Genomic DNA, 19,886 nt, shown 5'->3' on the forward strand with positions numbered 1-19,886 from the left:
TTGGGCCAGAGCTCTAACAGAAAAAATCCTAATAATTTCTGACTTCATATAATTTCTCAGTGTATTAAAAATTCAGAAATTGGAAAGGGCAACTCTTTCATTTCTCTCTTTCTCTTTAGTTCTTTCTGGAATACTGTACTAAATTAAAGAGTTTTGGAAAAATGTGTCATCAATCTTCCATGATAAAATTTACCTTATGAGACTGTACAATGAATCCACTATCCAAATAGGCATAAGGATTTTTTTAAAAAGTACAGTGTGCATCTTTTGGTAGGAATTCCTAAGGAGTGCACTGGGTGCCAATAAATGGAATATCTAAGAGACACCCCATGCGGATTACCAATTTCCGCTAATAAAAAAAGAATAGAATTAGGCCGGACGCAGTGGTTCATGCCTGTAACACCAGCACTTTGGGAGGCCGAGGCGGGTGGATCATGAGGTCAGGAGATCGAGACCATCCTGGCTAACATGGTGAAATCCCGTCTCTACTAAAAATACAAAAAATTAGCCGGGCGTGGTGATGGGCACCTGCAGTCCCAGCTACTCGGGGGGTTGAGGCAGGAGAATGGCGTGAACCCGGGAGGCAGAGGCTGCAGTAAGTCGAGATCGCACCACTGCACTCCAGCCTGGGTGACAGAGCGAGACTCCATCTCAAAAAAAAAAAAAAAAAAAAAAAAAAAGAATAGAATTAGACACCTTAAATGTAAACCGGACTGAAGGTGATTAAATCTTCTGTTGGTGATTTTAAAGGCACTGGTGAATCTAGTGGTGCCTCTGGATTACATCAATTAATTCACCAACCACCCATTTATGTATTTATTAAGAAAACATGGTGAGGAGCTGTAGCATTCACAAGAAGCTTAAGGCCAGCATAGTCATCCATTTCTACTTACTCAGTACTTTAGAAAAATTCTGAATACTGGAATTTTCTGATTGGATCAAAAATGAAATAATAATATTGGAAAAATTTTGCTAGGCAAGATTGTTATACTCCAAAAACTTAGCACTAGACTAAAAAACGACCAAAGTGACACTAGTGTATGAAAATCAATCCAAAGATTGAACTGCACTGCTGAAGAAAAGGCTTAAAGGTATTGCAGCATCTTGTTATATTCTTTACTAGATTCTATATAAACCATTATTCTTTACATTAATTATGGCCAAAGTGACCTCCTCGTCTGTCTCCTGTCTTACTGTGTTTCCATGGGAACAGATAATGCCATGCTTAACTTCTTTAAGTAAATAATCTGGTGAAAGCCTTGAAATCTCTCTTACCAGCCTGAGCCAGCCTCAGAAAAATAATTAGCAATATATGAAACATGTAAGTTATTTTGGGTTATGTCCCAGTAAGCTGCCAGTCTGTTAATATCTTTTTCATGCTCAGGCAAGATGTAACTAAATAATAAAACATTTTAACATATTGTTTCTAACAATATCTGTGTTTCTCCAGAACTCTCAGTCTTTGTGTGTTTGGGGAACTCTGTGTTTAACATTCCCCCTCCACTTTGCCAGATGTCCTCCTGAAATGCTGGAAGGACACTGCTGAACTGTAGATTTCTTTCCCACACGCGAAGAAAGTCTTTTTCAAGAATTTCATTGGCTGCTACCCAGGGAGGCAGTTGTACCCATAGCCCCTGAACACCTGAACACAGGAGGACGGAGGCAGGCTGGCCTGGCAAATGCCACCACAATATCTGTGTGCCTTCAACGGCTGCCTCCTCAGTCACGATCCTGCCTCCTGCTCCCCTATGAAAGGGAGCTGTAGTTATGGCCCAGAGACAGGGACTCTCTCCAGCTTCTATCTGCTTCTCTGCATTCCGAATCTTCTTGTGAGGTGCCTTGAGGCCTTTAGATGCTGTTCTGTGGCAGAGACATTATCACACTGTGTGCTCAAACTCATGCTTCTCTTTGTGTACAGCAGTGTTGCTCCTGAGAGGTGACTGCCCAGAGGTTGCCATGTGAGCAGTTCTCATCAATGGAGTGTGAGGGGGAGTGGGGATGCCTTCTGCACATTCCCTCATTCTCTGCCTGCTGCTGGAACGAGCTTGGGTCTCTGAGTCACCACATGGAGGAAAGGTGCCCACAGGCCCAGAATATCTGCCTTGGACTGTTGTGTGCTGAAAAAGTAACACTTTTTTTTTTTTTTCTTGGTTAGGCCACTGAAAATTCAGGACTTCTTTATCTAGCAGCTGGTGTTACTCTAACCCAGTGTTCTCCAAACATTGGTATGCATTACAGGCTCCTGACGGGCATATTAAAACATACATTTCTGGGCCCTACCCTCAGAGTTTCCAGTTCAGTTTGTCTGGGAGGAAGCCCAAGAATTAGCATTCTTCCAAGTCCCCAGGTGGTGCTGATGCTGCTGGTGCAGAGACCACACTCTGCGAGCCACTGCTCAGACTGCTCCTCATTCTATCCCGATTCCTAAACTGGGGCTGTGGTTGGCTTATTTGGAGAAATGCTTCTGAAAGAACCACATGTTTGGCTTGTCATTCTGGTTTTATTCCTTGATCTTCTTTTGTATGAGCCCCAGCTCCACGTTCTGCACCTGGGAAGGCAGCCCTGTTGCATCCCTGTGCCCAGGTCCCATGAGCTCAGCTTGCCCCGTGCCCTGGCTATCTTCTATGGAAGATTTGGGCCAAAGGCACAGTCACTATTCTGTTTTCCTCAAATAACAGTAGCAGGAATGGGAATAGCAATAGTGGTCGTGACAGCTAATGATTTTTATGTGCCAGGCACTGTGGTAAGCATATTATTTACACAGTATTCTTTCACCCTCATGAAAACACGATATAGTCAATATGATTATTATTTCTATTTTCCAGATGATGGAAGTGAGTTTCTGGGAGACAGAGGTTGCTGGTTGGAGGTACAAGGTGTGGCTCTAGAACTGTATTCCTCGATATATTGCCACCATGGTAGCTCACGTAAGTACTACCCATCCCAGGGAAAGAAGTGAACCAGGGACCCTACTGTAGTGGCTAGTTTGCTCCTAACAGAAGTAAAACATTCAATTTCTGGCTCTATCCTGGGAGTGTTCTGCTGGAGAGAGACTCTGCTACGAAAGCAGAGAGGATGATCCTGTTTTAAAATAAACATGCATGTATTTTCTGTAGGACAAACTTGGGGATGATTTATGGAGAAGTTAAACTCACCCTTCAAGAAATCTTGAGGCCTGGCTTGAACCACTTAGGGATCCTACTTTCTTCTGTGTCTCTCTTCTCTCAAACGGCCACAGTGATACCCACTAATCCCAGAGCTCAAGAGCCTGAGTTCCTAATAATGCTTTATTGGGAGAGTTTTGTCCATAGACCCATGCTGATCTCAGGATTCCAAAGATCCAGTATGAGACTATTCACCCCATCCATCTGAACTCACCTATGTTTGATTTTTAAAGTGTCTGTGCCTTCAGTTAGAATAAAGGTGACAGAAACTCCTCTCCTGTTGTGCTAACCTCCCATGAACTCTGTCTCCTGAGTCTACTTTGCTTGGGCTAATGAAGGCCAAAGACAAGGACCAGTGCCATGCTCAGAAGACCAATAGAGGCTTGGGGTCCCTCATTGTTGGTGGCCTCATTCTCGATGGCTGCTGTTGCCATCAGTGCCTCCCAGTGGCCAGGCACAGAGCTGGAAAGTATCCTGGGATGACATCTGCCAACAGCCAGTCTCGTGCTGGAGAGCCTCTTATGGTACTAAGAAAGTACAATCGACCTGCTTTTCAATAATACCTGTATCACCACTGAAGCAGCAGTCTTCCTCAAATTGCTCACGGAAATTTCTTCTGCTACATTTTTGCAGGATTATTATTATTACAACTTAGCATTGACATAACATTTCATATGTGCAGTGTGTATTCGAATCTGCACATTAGCTATTATTAGGGAAAGCTAAACAGAAGCACAATGCAGTGTCTATTTTCATCTTTGTGTGAGGCCAGTGGAATAAGGATAATTTAGAGAATGCAGGTAAGTTAGATCCTGTTATTATGATGGCTTAAATGTGAGTCTGGAGGCACAACGGGCAGCAGGTGGCTCAGGAAAAAAAATTCTCTGCTCCTTCCTCCCTAGAGCTCTTCCTGAGGAAGTAGTCTGCACCAGCAGCAAAACTAGGAGGTGCTGCTGGGCTACTGCCACTATGGAGAATTCACGTCAGGCCTTATCACTTTTCCATTTACATTATTATCCTCTATCCATCCCAAACCATCCCCATTTTCCTCAGAGGAAAATAAGCAAAGGAAAGAGACATGTTCACTTCTTGCAAAAGCAGGATAAGTCTGTCATTTAAAACGCTGGTGAAGGATGCTCTGTCAGGTAAGGATGCCTTTAGAGACCTCCGGGAAGCACATCAGAAGTGAATGCTGCAAGCATGAGCTGAGCCCCCTACTCTAGACCAAGCCGGGGACAGGGTGGGGAAGCAAGGCTCTGAGCCCCTGCCCGGCCTGGCCTCGGCAGCTCCCAGCCCAGCTGCAGGGAGAGCTATAGATATGGAACCTGGTAGAAGCTGGTTAGAAGGGCTCCAGGAGGGGCCATCCTCACACTGTGTAGTGGGAGTCAAATGAGGGAGAGAAGGCTTCTGGCTGGAACTTAAGAGCTGGAGGAGGCTCTTTCTGGAAGGCAGCGGTTGAGCTCACACATTGAAAAGCTGAAGGGAAGCAGAGTGGGACTGCTGCACAGTAGACACTGCTTTACCAAAAGATTCAGCGATCTCCAGGAGGAGGGGCCACGGCTATGGAGGAGAGGAGAGCAGCCTGCTTCCTACTGAGCCCCAAGGCCAGGCAGGAGCTTCTCAGGAGGGGGCATTTTCCCCCACTCTTCCTTTTCTTTTAATTAGATTTTAGTTTTCTTTGTCACTTTCAGTCCCTATTTTGATTTCCAAGATTATAGGGCCATTTAAAAAAAAATCCTCTAAAGGCTTTAAAGATTCTTTTTTAGGAAAGTCAGACTTAGCTAAGCCAAGCTAGATCATAAAATGACACCGGCTTTCAGGAATTGTACCCCCTCCCCTGCAGACAGTGCACCTCCCTTGGGTGTAGTACTCCACCACGGGCTCGGCCCTGTATGACTTCATCCTAACCAGTAGTTGGTCTTGTCCAAAGAGAGAAACTTTAAACAGCAATCCTTCCCTCCAAAACAACTGCTCTGATTTTCTCACCCGTCTGCAGTATAAAAGCAGTGACCTCTTTTTCCTCCCATCTTACAAATGTCCTTCCTTTTAACAAGTGGTCACTTCTAATTTTCATCAACAAACTTTCCCCTTAAGAAGTGATATTTCCCCTCTCCTGCTCTACCCCGACACAGAAACACACACACGCGCGCACACACAGTTATGTTAATATTTGAACGGGTGCTTCTACCATGTAAAACACATCCACGCTATGAAATGTGAAATGATGGCCAGCCCAAACCTAAGGTGTCTTCTCAGTTCTAGGCATTGCTCTTTGCAAGGAGTAACATCTTTTTTTGGTAAAGCTTTTATTTTCTAATGCCAAAGACTTGTGATAACGAGTTGAACAGAAAACTTTTTTCGAAAGTTACTTCCGCCTTAGGTTAACCCTAACTATCCAGACTACTAACTGGGCACCAAGACTTCACTTTTATGCTTGGGCATTGACTGTGCTTGGGCTGTCTCTGAGCCTCCTCCTCCCCACTGTTCTCATTACCAACATTGAAACTGACTTATGAATACTTACTCGTGTCTGGCAATGGGACAAAAAGTATCTGCATCCTCTCTAAATGTATAACCAAGGTAGGAGGACCCAGTGTGAACAGCTAGCTGGCATCTGGAGCTATCTGTACCACTTTGGTATCTCTTAAATGAGAAACCTTGGACTCATCCCAGATGTTATGAATCTGAGATTCTGGGATGGGGCCAGGGATGTGCCTTTCAGCAAGTTTCTAGGGTGATTCTGATGCATGCCAACATTGTAGATCCACTTCCCTGGCCTTTAGGGACCAGCTCCCCACTTCCTAATGCTTTCTTCATGACTTTCTTCTAGTCTTAGATTTCTTTCATTAGTTTTCACACTTGCTTTCTTTCAGCCTTTTCCAACAGCTGAAAGGACCTTCTCTCCTGCTTTTACAACCCAGCACAGCCTTCTGGGCTTCTCTGCCTCTGCCATGTCTTCTCACATTCCATTCACCTATCGGCCTGCTCCTTGCTGAATGCTTCCCCCCGACTCTCCTGGAATGACGCTGCCTGTGACTGAATGCTTTCATAAATCCTACAGGCAGTGTCTCCAAAACACATTGTTCTCATCCGCTCGATGTTGTTGTGCATTACTTTTCTTTGCAGCCATACGTCTGGAGAAAGTTTCTGCTATGGCATGTTTGTGGCTTGCACCCAGGAGAGGCCAGGCTGAGCCTCTGGAACTAATTGCCCTTGACCAGGCCCCGGGATCAGCCTTTTCTCTGTGGGAGATGAGGCCGCTCCTGTGTACACGTGCTTACCACACCAGTCTCTAGATTCGCAGAGGCTTTTCTCCTTGGCGAGGGGCCAGGCATGCCTGCTTCCCTCTCTCACTGCTGATGGATGAGCAGACAGTCCCTGTCTATTCTCCTAGAGGTAGAGAAAGGCAGGGCCTCTGTCCTTGGCTTGCATCACCACTCACATCAGGCCGCCCTCCTCCCCAGCCCTCCCTTTTCAAGCCGCCCTTTGTTCCAGTGAGCCAGAGGATACTCCAAATGCACCCGACACAGACCTGTGAGGGGACTTCTCCACCTGGGTCTTGCCTGCTCCACTTAAACTACCTCCCTCTCACTTCTCCTTTCTTTGCTCCTTTATCATTGCCTATGTCAGTCACTTCCTGTCCACTACAGATTTTTATCCTTTACTCCGTTTTTGTTTTCTTCTCATTCCCACATTACCTTACCTCAACCCGTTTTGTCCTTCTTTCCCACCTAGGTAACCTTTCTCGCATCCTCACAAAAAACCAGTTTTTGCTTTGTTCATTAAAATGATTTGTTTTGCATTTCTGGTGAGTATAATTTTCCAGGTAGCAATGTTTTATTCTTACCAGTGCCTCCTTAAAAAGCCTCTGGAAGTGCCGAGGTGCCAGTTAAGCACTATCTGACAGCCATCATCCTCACGTTACAGGCCAGTGGTTTTCAATCCTTTGTGCAGTAGCATCACCTAGGGACTGTTTTAATAACACAGATGCCTGGGTATTAACCCTCGGCCATTGGTATGTGTATAAAGTTGCCCAGTTGATTCTCATGTGCAGACGGGGCCGTGAACCACACATTCACACCTTCTGCTCTACACCAGTATCAACGCTCCACATTGCCACAGTGCCTGGTATTTGCAAGATACCACAGAATCCCTTAATTGTTTATTTCTCACAGCCTTATTGAGAAACTCCCAGGATGAGCCTCATGTAACTGCTGAGAAAGCTGAGGCTTAGAGAAGGGACATTATTTGCCAAGCCATGCCAGAAATAGAACCAAGGCACCTCAAGGGCCCTCTGACCTCATCTGCTCAAAGTTATTTTTTATTTTTTTAATTTTTATTTTTTAGACAGAGTCTTGCTGTCACCTAGGCTGAAGTGCAGTGGTGTGACCTTGGCTCACTGCAACCTGTGCCTCCCAGGCTTACACGATTCTCCTGCCTCAGCCTCCCGTGTAGCTGGGATTACAGGTGTGCGCCACCACACCTGGCTAATTTTTGTATTTTTAGTAGAGACGGGGTTTCACCATGTTGGCCAGGCTGGTCTAGAACTCTCGACCTCAAGTGATCCGCCCACCTTGGTCTCCCAAAGTGCTGGGATTACAGGTGTGAGTCACTGTACCCAGCCTCATAGTTACTTGTTTACTGCATCAGTGACTCTAAACTCCCCCTGCCAGCAACACTGGTCCTCACTCATAGAAGTCCCTTTCTCAGAGCCATTCTAACGCTTGACCCCCAAGATGAGCCTCTCTTCCAAAGAGATTATCATAGTGAGCTTGGCGGTGCTCAGTCAGGCCCGACAGTGGAGAGGAAATGCAGAAGAAAGCCAAGGACTTATTTTCGGAATTCTCAATATTTCAGTGATTCAGATGGCTTCCGTTCACATTCTTCAACTGGACACATCATCACTTCTTTTTATCCCCAGAGTTTGAGTGCTACAAAATCTTGCTTCGACAAACTCAGCATTAGTCTTCTTGGAGTCCTTGGGCAGGGGAAATGCATGTATTTTATAAAGTGTCTGGATGGATAAATTACAGCAATTTTTCCCTGGGAGAGAGTTGTTCAGACATTTAAACCCTCTGTATATTGAGCATGATAACCTTTCTCATATCCCCACAAAAAACCAGTTTTTGCTTTGTTCATTAAAATGATTTGTTTTGCATTTCTGATGAGTATAATTTTTCAGGTAGCCATGTTTTATTCTTACCGGAGTCTCCTTAAAAAGCCTCTGCAAGTGCTGAGGTGCCAGTTAAGCACTATTAATCAAACACTAAATGCTTTTTAAACAGCTCTACCTTTTTTTTCTAATTGAGAAACAGAGCTGTTTGGGCAAGCTTACGAGGTGACCTTGATTGAATTAAAGAGGTCAGCGATGGAACAGACCTCAAACCCATATTCAATGATTTTTTTAAAAAATGACTTCCTTCCAATTAAGCAGAAATTAGCATAAAATATTTTGTTTCTGAAAGGTTAAAAGAATTCCTCTGAGAAGGCAGCTCTCTTGTTACTAGCTTTTTATTGAACATGAGAGGGAAGGGACTATGGATAGTTTCATATAAAGTGCTTTGTTAACATGACACTGATGATCGAGCATCAGTTACAATATTCCTTAGGAGCCTAAGTGTGACTTAGAAGGGTCAAACAGTCCATTGTAAATTTTATTTCCTATTTCAAAGTCCAAGAACCCAATGACTTTCAATTATGAAGAAAGAAAGGAAGAAAAATTAAATCAAGATATAGTTTATCATTTGCAAAAATTGCAACCTAGTTCTACAGAAAAAAGCTTCAACTGTTACCTATTTCTTTACACATCTTCCTCTTAGCCCCATCCTTCTCCTTGCTGTAGTCCCCCATGTTTTAATGACCTAAAAGAACATCACATTCTTCCTGCCAAAAAAGAATAACATACAGAGTGTCTGATACATAATGATAGAAGCAGAATTCCACAGAGGGGAAGGGGCACCACACACAGGTGATACTTTGGGGACTACTGGGTGTGTCTGAGGCACAGTCACCCTGAGAGACACACATGACATAACATAGTCCTCTGCATCCCACATATCTACCCCTGCCAACCTCAGAGATTTGAGGGGACATGGATTATATAGAGAAGAGAGGCACAAGTGTGCTAGAGAAAGAGAAGGTGCTCTGAAGCCAGATACCAGCTATGAGGCTTGGGGCAAGAAACTAAACCTCCAAGAGACCTCAGGGTCCTCATCCAAAAAATGTAGTTAGTACTTTGAGGATTAAATAGGTGATAGGATTTTTTTTTTCTTTAAAATGAAAAAAATATCCCCCAACAGATTAAAAATTAGTCCTTCCTAATTTCCTATCCATTCATTTAACAAAATCTTGCCCCCCTACCATGTACAGTGCAGTGGGCTGGGCATTCTTTATGTTAAAGTTTATGCTCTCACACTTCTTTATGTTAGAGTTTATCTACTAGTTTTTGGCTACGACTTTGGAGGGCACAGTGGGCAGAGACTGTGAGGACCCATGATCTGACACTACTCCAGGAAAAGCAGAACTGATGTTATGCTACGAGGATTTTTCAGAGGAGATAAGTAACCTTCTCACATCCAAGTCTGAGTCTCAGTCTTTCAAGGCTTTGTTAGCTATTCTTTCCCCTTAATCTGGCACTGTAAAGAAGACAAAGGACTGTAATAAAGGACTATAAACTAGTTCAACCATTGTGGAAGACAGTATGGCGATTCCTCAAGGATCTAGAACTAGAAATACCATTTGACCCAGCCATCCTATTACTGGGACATACCCAAAGGATTATAAATCATGCTGCATAAAGACACATGCACATGTATGTTTATGGCGGCACTGTTCACAATAGCAAAGACTTGGAACCAACCCGAATGTCCATCAATGATAGACTGGATTAAGAAAATGTGGCACATATACATCATGGAATACTATGCAGCCATTAAAAAGGATGAGTTCATGTCCTTTGTGGGGACATGGATGAAGCTGGAAACTATCATCCTCAGCAAACTATCACAAGGACAGAAAACCAAACACCGCATGTTCTCACTCATAGGTGGGAATTGAACAATGAGAACACTTGGACACAGGAAGGGGAACATCACACAGCGGGGCCTGTTGTGGGGTGGGGGGAGCAGGGAGGGATAGCATTAGGCGATATACTTAATGTAAATGATGAGTTAATGGGCGCAGCACACCAACATGGCACATGTATACCTATGTAACAAACCTGCACGTTGTGCACATGTACCCTAGAACTTAAAGTATTAAAAAAAAAAAAAAAAAGAAGACGACAAAGGATATGCTCCCATACACACTGTGAGAATTTACTGAATATTTGTTGTTTTAATTTTATCACTGCTTTGTATTATGACATTGTTTAAGACAATTCGTGGAGGCAAAGAACTGAGGGTAGAGAAATGGATGGTTTAGGATGCTCAGTAGAAAAACTGCACTAGAAAAGTCTAGTATTGCAGGTGCAGACATTTCATAAACAACTGACTGGTAAATCACTATAAGAAAAATAAAATCTCTCATCCTACCTCCAAAAGATTTGCCAAATACATGGTGTAGATAAAGTTGTGCCTGAAAACTTGTAATCACAAAAAAAATCACAAGCATCTAAATATAAACTTGTGGTATTTATTCAGCAGCTCAACTGATCATTATTTGGAGGTACCAAAATTCATTTTTCTCATTAATTTAGGACATTGGGGGAAGGGAGAAGACATATTACTTCCAAAAATCTCTGCCAAATCAGAATTTCCCTGAGTCTGTGAATCTCAAGAAGATTGATATTACTGTAGATGCTGTCCCTCAGACTCTTATTTTTAAGTTATATTGAGAGGTACATCTCATAAAGAAAAGCCTCGGGAGCAGAGAAACAGGGAGAGGCACTTCAATAAGTCTTGAAATTAGATGGTGAGTCAATAAACTGGTGATCCTCAGGTAGGCTCTCCTAGACCCTGAGGGTGCAAAGAAAACATGGGATGAGATGGGAAATCAAAGGGCTGATATTGTAGCTCAGATCATTTCAGATCAACCATCAAGCATGTGCCTCAGGTTTGAGAAATGTCTTCGTTCTTCTCTTTATCTTTTTGGGGACTTGCTAAATGGAAAACGTGGGTTGTGACAGTGTGTATGGTTACCAAAGGAAACAGATAACACGGCAATGAACATTCCCTATGCACTTCACCTCTTCAAGGCATTTCCTTTTCTTCGTTTTCTTGTCTAAAGCCATACAGCAGACTCTGCTTTCAGGAAGTAAATGTCACTCAATTAGGAAATGGGTGGTACCAATTTCCTGAATATTTTTTAAGGGCAGCATTTCTGTTGGGATGGGCTTACAAAGAGTTTACTGGGTGTGTTGCTTATGTTGAAGCAAATCTCCTTCTAGTTAGTGGGAAAAAAAAAAAAAGGTTGGGAAGACCAAGCAGAAGCCCCAGCTGGCTTTGTGTGGATGAACATTTTAAGGTAATAAGCATCTCCAGGCTATCTCTGCCTCCAAAAGGCATTATGGCACCACGTACCCTGCAGGCACTCAAAATCCTTGGTTGATTTTATTTGGTTACTGACTCTTATGATGTCACTGAAGGCATTTGAAAGAGATTCTGGAGTCCTTTTCCCATAAAATTCAGTAGTGCCATAAAAGGATCATTAACCTCAAAAGGAGAAAGCTAGTATTGAGCTCTAGACTTTCCACTTACAATCTTGGGTAAATAACGTAACTTCTCATCACTGCTAATCTCTCTGTGGGTAAGAACTCAACATTTCTGCCTGGTTTAGAACTTGAATTATTTCTTGGATCCATTATTTAATATTTATACCAATATGATTAGCTCTTAGAATAGGAAATTGTTAAGATTATGTGGTCTGGGAAGGTAAGCATACTATGGTGAGTTAAATGTGGAAATTCCCTAATTTAAAGCAAAAGAAGGCAATTCAATAAACTATCATTATCTGATACTAGTTACTATTCCTTACTATTCTTGACTTTCCAGAATGACTGAAAGTGTCTAGGTAGTATTCCTCAACAAACATGGATTTTTTCATAGATTCTCCTAGGTAATTTATAAATTAATATTTATTGTAGTTTTAATTATTTAAATAATATGTGCATATATTGAGGACATTTTTGAAATGCACAGAAAAAAAAACAAAAGTCACTTGTAATTACACCATTTGGTGATAATCAGTCTGAATATTTTGACCTATATCCTCACATATTTTCCCCTAACATAAACTGTGAATATAACACATACACACACAAATGGAATTATCCATGCTGGTTTGTAACTTCTTTTATCACTTCACAATATATTAAGAACCTTCTCTCATTCCATTATGTAGTCTAAACCATGGTTTCTTTCAAGACTGCTCATGGATATACCATTAATTAACCAGTACCCTAGTGTTCAATGTTTAGATGTTTCTAAACTAACTCTGAGAACTGAAAATTTAGGTAACTGCTTCGGGCTGCAGTGACCAGCATGCCCCAAGTAGAAAGCAAGGGCGTTTGGGATACAGCAGCTCTAGAACTTAAAGGGGGCTCATTAAAGATGCTGCAATGCCCTGCCGGAAATGCTACAATTAATAGACTCTGTCTTGCAACTTTCACTCCAGAAATGTTTCTTCCTACTTCTCTGCTAGTGACGGGAGTCTAAAATAAAATTTTCTGTCTCTAGCCACTTCCTAGAAGGCTTCACACATTGTGTCCTGGAACTGGGGAGAAGAGCTGCTGAGCTCTTGCTCCCTCTTTGATATCAAGAGCATTCAGTCAAGTGAAAGAGAAGGGTCTCTAAGCCTTTGAGATGTGGGAGAGCTTAGTATAATAATAATTTCCTACACATTTCAATTTCCAGGACTTCTAAGTATCATATAACGGCAAGTGGAATTTCCAAGAAAGGGAAGGAAGTACTTACTTTTTAAATTAGTTATGTGGCTCTTAAGTACCTATGGTTAACTAGAATTCTACAAGACATCATCCTGTCTTCATTTTCTGTGTTCATGCAGTATACCTGCCATCTTCAAGTCTTTGATTAACGAAGCTTATGTGCAACAGCGTTAGGAGTCAAGCTATAATAGCTTTATGTACCTACTGTGTTTTGATGAACAATACAGTATAAAAGCAGAGGAGAATTAGGACAATGATGTTCATAAACAGCACATCACTGTGCTAAGAGGCTGGTAACAGTGTATGTTTTAATATGGCCTAGTATTGATTCTTTTGGCCAGTGTCCTACTTTTAACAATGCTACAGTCACACTTTAGGATTTCAGATGGAGAGGTAGAGAAGAAAATCAATAGATACTATTTTTCCACTACCACCTGGCCTACATATCTATAGCTTCTCTGCCATAATCACATTCAAGGGACCTAAAAAATGCCTTTGGAAAGTCTGGCCCAGTTACCACGCTTTTAATAACCTCAGGAATCTACTCTGACCACCTCAAAGATTTTAGCTTCAACTCTCAAGGTCCACAGCAAAGAGCCTATGACCCAGGAAGAATACAAATTTATTTGTTCTCTATTTTCTGTTTCATTAATATATAAAAAGAAAACTTTAAAAAAAGCCTTGTTACACAAGGACTCTTGTCTGAAACCAAAATCATGTAGAATTTTACTACCGAGCCTTAAAAAAATACACGGAAAAATACTTATATAGCTAACTGTGAAAAGAAAAAAATTAGAAGCCAAACCATTCTTCTGTAATATTATAACACAATTTTGTTTTCTTCTTTATGTATTATTCTTAGTTGTTAGGTTTTCAAAAATGACCAGGTATTATTTTTATTCAAAAAACAACTTTTATTTTTTAAAATGTGACATGCTGTCAAATGCACTAGAGCGCAATGAGGTGACCTACTGAGTGTTTTCTATAAGCATCTGCTGGAATCACAGGTGAGCATTTGACAACATTCACTGATGTTGTAAAGGATAATCCCTTTTTCATAATCAGAGATTCTTGCATATTGCTTGTAAATGAAAATGGAAAATCAGGAATAAATTCTACTGAAGAATTCTCTCCTTTATTTAGGAAAGAACAACAACAACAAAAAAAGCTTACAAACTTGCCCAGATTCTGTCATCTAAACTCCTTCAAAAAATATTCTGATTTTTTCTAGAAGTTGTGCAAACCGCACTTAAATTCCAACAACACTGTGTTAATTTTGCTCAAATGCAAGCTGAAAACATATTTTAACATCCTGTCAGAATGAGATACTAAGAGTGTCGATAAAATGACACTAAAATAAATGTAAATTTAGATTGCTGTTACAAGTGGCTGCTTGGCTCTGGGAAGACGTTAGGTTGCTATAGTATTTTCCATAGCAACTTTGCATCTTATTACATAAATATTCCCTCAGTGTCCTTAAAACCTGCTACAGAAACAGGATTAAATCCACTCTCCTATGTAATGATCCTGCATCAAACCTTACCAGAATGAAATGCCCAGAAAACATAATAATCTGTAATCTAGATAATGGTGTTCCTGGCAGTCAGTAAGCATCAGGGTACTTTGGGCTGCACACAGGCGGCAGTGCGGTGACCCTGGACTGCTTCCTGGCCATGTGTCTTAACTTTTCCCAGGTCAAGACCTCGGCGGCTCTCCCTTTCTGAAGATTGGTTGCTAATGTCCTCATTCTTCTCCTCTGTCCCCAACTGCCCATCAGCCCAAGCCCTCCACCAGGCTCAAGGGACTCATGGCGCTAAGCAAGAAGCCAGGGCCTGACAGGAGCTGGGAACATGGTGGGCTGCCACACAGGAAACCTTGTGGAGACCCCACCCAGGTCTAAGCTAGGCTCAAACAGGTATGGATTGTTTAAGAACTTCAGCTAGGCCTCAACTGAGTTTCACGGAGGTGTGGCACAGTTGAGTAGTTAAGAGTATTATGGAAAGCCCTTGGTCCCGTAGACACCAATGTCAGCAACACAAATTAATCTTACATAAAATACCAGATTATGGAAAGTTTGTGCATATATGAGAGAGATGTCAAGAATCATGGCACTGATAGGTGCTACATAAAAATAGGATTATAAAGGGGCTTAGCTTAAAGACAGTTTAGGCTCCAAGTGTGAATTTACAAAACAAACAGTCTGGTTGGGCAGAAGGAGTGCTTCCATTGAAATGGAATCTTCTGCGACAGGATCAATTTAAATAGCATCTGTTTTCTTGCATTTAAAAGGTGAAGCAATTTACAAAAAAAAATGTCTACACTTTTCAGAAGCATATCCATTATGGAAAGGGAATTGTAACTGCACACGAAATTAGGGAACTTAAAAACCCACCCAAAATAAACATTTATTTGAATTCCTTGGGTAAGATTAGCAAGATTTAAAAAAAAAAAAAAGAAAGAAAGAAAGAAACAGGAAAGCCTTGGCTCCTTTGCAAATGAAACTCTGTTTAGAGTTTAGGAAGAAAGCAGGCTACTCAGCCCACCTTGCAAGATTTCTTTTATCCTCTTTAAGCTACATTAGTTCTGATTCATCACATCTCCTTGTTTGGGCCCCTTGGGTTCCCAGAAGAAAAAGAGCTTGGCTTTAATTCAGCGGTCACTGATGGACACACCCCACTGGTCTATTTCTCTTTCAGGAGATGGTGCCCTGGGCTGTCATTACATGTGAAAACAGCTTATCCTTCTATGCTTCCACTCAGCACAGACACCCCTGCCCTTGGGGTCTGCAGGTGCCCAGAGCTTGGATCCTGGCATGTGGCCTCAGACTGAGCCATCTCACTTCAGTGTCTGAATTCTCTTGTCTATCTGCCAAGTTCTGAGCCAGTCTCGGGTGAGCCTGCTTTCGGTTACATTCAGTGCTTCCTAAAAGGAAGTTTCTACCAGTGTGAAGGATGGAGCCCCCTGCAGTGGGCCCCTTCAGTCAGCTGCTGCACCCTGGTCTGGTATTTAGTAACCCTCTCCTTCTTCTGTGCATGGCTGGTGATGGGGTAGCAGTGAGACTCTTCTTAAGCTTGTGCCTGATTATAATCTGCCTGATGGGCATTTTTAAGGATCTTTCAGAAGCACTATCACACAGAAAATACTTAATCAGAAAAAATAGGTTGTCCTGCTATTCAAAGAAATCAATGGGATGGTCAGAGAGTCCTATTATTATTATTATTATTACTTATTTTTTTTAACATAAAGCTTCCAGCTACATATATAACTATTCAGATAAGCTGATACTGCTAGTTCCAACCAAACCTAATTATGAGTTCCTAATTTGATTTAGTGGCTGAAAGATTTGGAAAGTCCTTGTTTGAATTCTTAGTGAAATTAAAACAAAATTCCTTTGTACCTATGTTACGGTGAATTTTCATGAAAAATTGACAACTCAGAAAACTTCATAATTAAGAGTGTCTGCTCCTATAAAGAGCTCAGAGTTTAAATGAAATGCAGTTAAAATCCAAAATCATTTGTTTGTGTATTATGGAAAGGAATTATGATTTGTCTACTGAGCAAGGGACTTTTTAGTTTCACTCTTCCAAAATTTGTGTTCAAAGTACTCTCATCAAATATTGGGTGAGGTATACACACTATGTAGTGATGTTCATTTTGGTTTATAATAAATTTAATTTATTGGCTTTAGGACATCCCTAATATTTTTAACTTAAAACACTTTTTATAAATGAGTCTTACACCCTGAGGACAGGGTACCCTGTATCTAACTAACTCTGTGTCCCCTGGGTCCACAGCATCCTGAGCATACAAAATGTAGACAGTCAAAACAATGCCAGGTTACAGCTCTCTGGGCCATGGCCTGTTTGCCATGTGACACTGAATTGTGTACGTATAAAGTTCTGAACATTTTGTTTGAACATGCCTCTTTAATACTTGCCATTTCAATTTAATTAGAGCAAATATTCTCAGGGTTATCATCTTCCTATCAACTTCTGGGATAAAGGCATCAAAAACATTAAGATCAGAAGAAGGGGAATATGAATTGAAGTCCATAGACTTTTATTGATTTACGTACTTGGGGAAAGGCCCAGTGCCAGGTGTTGGAGGATGACTAAGGTAACAAGCAGAGTTAACATTTACTGAGTACTTACTAGATGATCAACACTGTAAGTGAAGTCAGAAGTACCTTACATGCATTGACTCATTAACTCTCACAATGCTAAAATGTATCGGGTTTTGCCATCGGAGGCCTTACAATCTAGGATAGCCTTCCTCTTTCCTTTCTCCTTTTCATTTCTTGTGAACACTATCCTGCCCCACAGAGTCAACCTGGAGGGAGAGAGGGAGGAAGGGAGTGGAAAAGGGGAAGGGAGAAGGAGAGAGGGAAAGAGAGGGAGGGAGGAAGAGAGAGAGACAGAAAGAGAAAAAGGAAGAACGGATTTGGATTTTAAAGTCTGGCTTCATTTCAGTAGGAGGCAGACTAAACAACAATAAATTTGAATTTTTGTCAAAAATTATCTTCACAGGCTTCAGAGCAGGATGCCGATCTTCTTGAATGAATGCTTCAATAAATCTGTCATCATTTTAAAATTTATTAGCAAAATTCATTTTCATTTTTATAAGCATCTTAGTTTTGCTCCAGTGAACTCCTTTTCCCCTTTAAGATTCAACTGATGAAGAAGAGTGAACACTCCACCCCCTCAGAATTCTATTGTAGGTACTGGAGAATTATAGCCAAAGATATATTGCAAATTATTATATATGGTAAAAAGCAAAAGTACAATGAAATATTCTTCATAACCAAAAAGCAGAGATATATTGAAACATTCTGATTATTTTTTAAAAAGTAAACCCAAGGTATCATATAAGTCCTTACACAATAAATTGTGACTTTTCTAAAAACCAAGCAAGTCAATTCTTTCCACCTCCTCCCTGTCCCCCCAGATAAAACCCATTACAGGGTACTTTTTGTCTTAGTATGGAGACGACAAGCAAAGCTGGCCCTGGGGGACCAGAGACAGAGCACCCTGCAGTGGGTGCAGCCTCAGCACCTCCTCCTGGCACAGGCAGGTGACAACGGAAGGATATTCTCTTCTGGAATTTCCAAGAATTCCTGGGTCAGCTACTACCCAGGAGATCTGAGGCCAAAAACCCACTGTTTGAGCAGAGAGGAAATAGGCAGGGGATTCCTTAAAGGATGGAGGGTTTCACTGCCACTTCAGGACTGGCAATTCCCCTGTTAGTGAATTAGAGTGCTACATTTTGAGAGGACTGCTCCTGTGTAGGTGACTGGCAGATGCAAATGTGTACCTAAAAACAAGTGATGTGTCACCTCAGAAGATAGTGCTGGAAGGTGTTTCCCTCGGGCAACGGCCTCCATCCTCCCCTCTTCAAGCAACAGTTAGCAGGGATTTGTCTGAGGTTTGAACAAAAGACCAGATGGGAATTCTTGCTGTCAGGCTGTGTCCTCAAATATGCAGGGCTGAAAGCAAAACAACTGCCTGCCTCTGGGCCAGATCTTCAGGGCCCCGTGGAATAAAAAAGGTTAGTTGCCTTCCTTTCCCTTTAATCAGTCCTGTGCTTTCTTCAGAAACCACATGCCACATTCTCTGGTCCATCTCATTTTGAAAAGTACGAAAAGACTTTGAACTCCTCGGGGCCTGGCATTTGAACTCCGGTTCTTTCATCTCTTCCCTCAGAACCTGGTATACAACATGCCCTGCACTTTGCTCATTAATTCTGCTGACCAAGTAACAAGACTGGTGAAAGTTTTTTAAAAGTTCAGGCTCCACTTCACGCTCTCATCAGATGCCTGGGGAATACACCGAGAGAGGTGTCAGGGGATCACATCTCCGTTGATGCTTCTGCAGCGGAGGCCGGGCCCTGATCCAATAGGCATGTATGTGCTGCAAGACCTCCTCAGGGAGCATACAGTTCATTATTCTGGTCCTATCCTAAGCAGACTGTGAAATGATCCACAATTCTTACTTGGGAAATTGATAAGTTATTTGAAAAGAAACATCACCAAAACAAACAAACAAAAAAGCCACAGGTTCAAATGAGAATTTCTGACTGACGCAATTCTTTTCTCCTACACCTACCTTGTCAGGATATTAAGAATCCAAGTTTCATCTCAACTTGCCCCTCATCCAGAAGCTTCACAAAGGATGAAAAGTGCTTTTGATAGAAAGAATTTATTTCTTTATTTGAAGATCTTGTTGAACTTAAGAAATTCACACAAATCCTTGCTCTCTTGTTTTGCTATGTGAAGGTTTGTAGAATAGAAATCTTGTGAGGAAGGTGGTCTCCTCAAATAAACAAACCTGAGAGTAAAGCAGTCCTGAGGAATCTGCTCTGGGTTTAGTAGGAGACATATGTCATTGACACATAAGTGCTGGGTTTTTTTCAGACAAGGGATATATGGCTTCAGAAAATAGTGGCATGGTGCCTACTTGTATGTTAAGCTTCTGAAAGATTAAAATGAATGGAATTTGAGGGTGAAAGGGGAAGTTTCTAAGGCAGTGGTTCTCAAACTTTGGCATGCATCAGAATTTCCTATAGGGCTTAAATCAGATTGATTGATGGATTTCACTTCCCAATACCCCCGTAGCCACTAGACATTTTTGATTCAGTAGGTCTTGGGTGGGGCCCGCTAATTTACATTTCTAATAAGTTCCTAGATGATGCTGGTGCTACTGGACTGAGAACCACACCTTTGAGAACCACTACTTCAAGGAAATTAAAGCCCTTTCTCTATATGCCTGTATGCAGGAGCTTTTTCTTACGATCATCACTCGCACCCCTGACATTCTCTTCTACAGCCCTGGAGAAACAGAGCA

General features: G+C 41.7%; 1 protein-coding gene across 19 annotated transcripts in view; it reads right to left on the minus strand.

Moving 5' to 3' along the window:
- Positions 1-19,886, minus strand: part of ENOX1 (ecto-NOX disulfide-thiol exchanger 1) — a 583,643-nt gene that overhangs the window by 96,973 nt on the left and 466,784 nt on the right. The gene's annotated exons all lie outside the window — the stretch shown is intronic.

Source organism: Papio anubis, chromosome 15 (assembly GCF_008728515.1).
Source record: "Papio anubis isolate 15944 chromosome 15, Panubis1.0, whole genome shotgun sequence".
Taxonomy (NCBI): domain Eukaryota; kingdom Metazoa; phylum Chordata; class Mammalia; order Primates; family Cercopithecidae; genus Papio; species Papio anubis.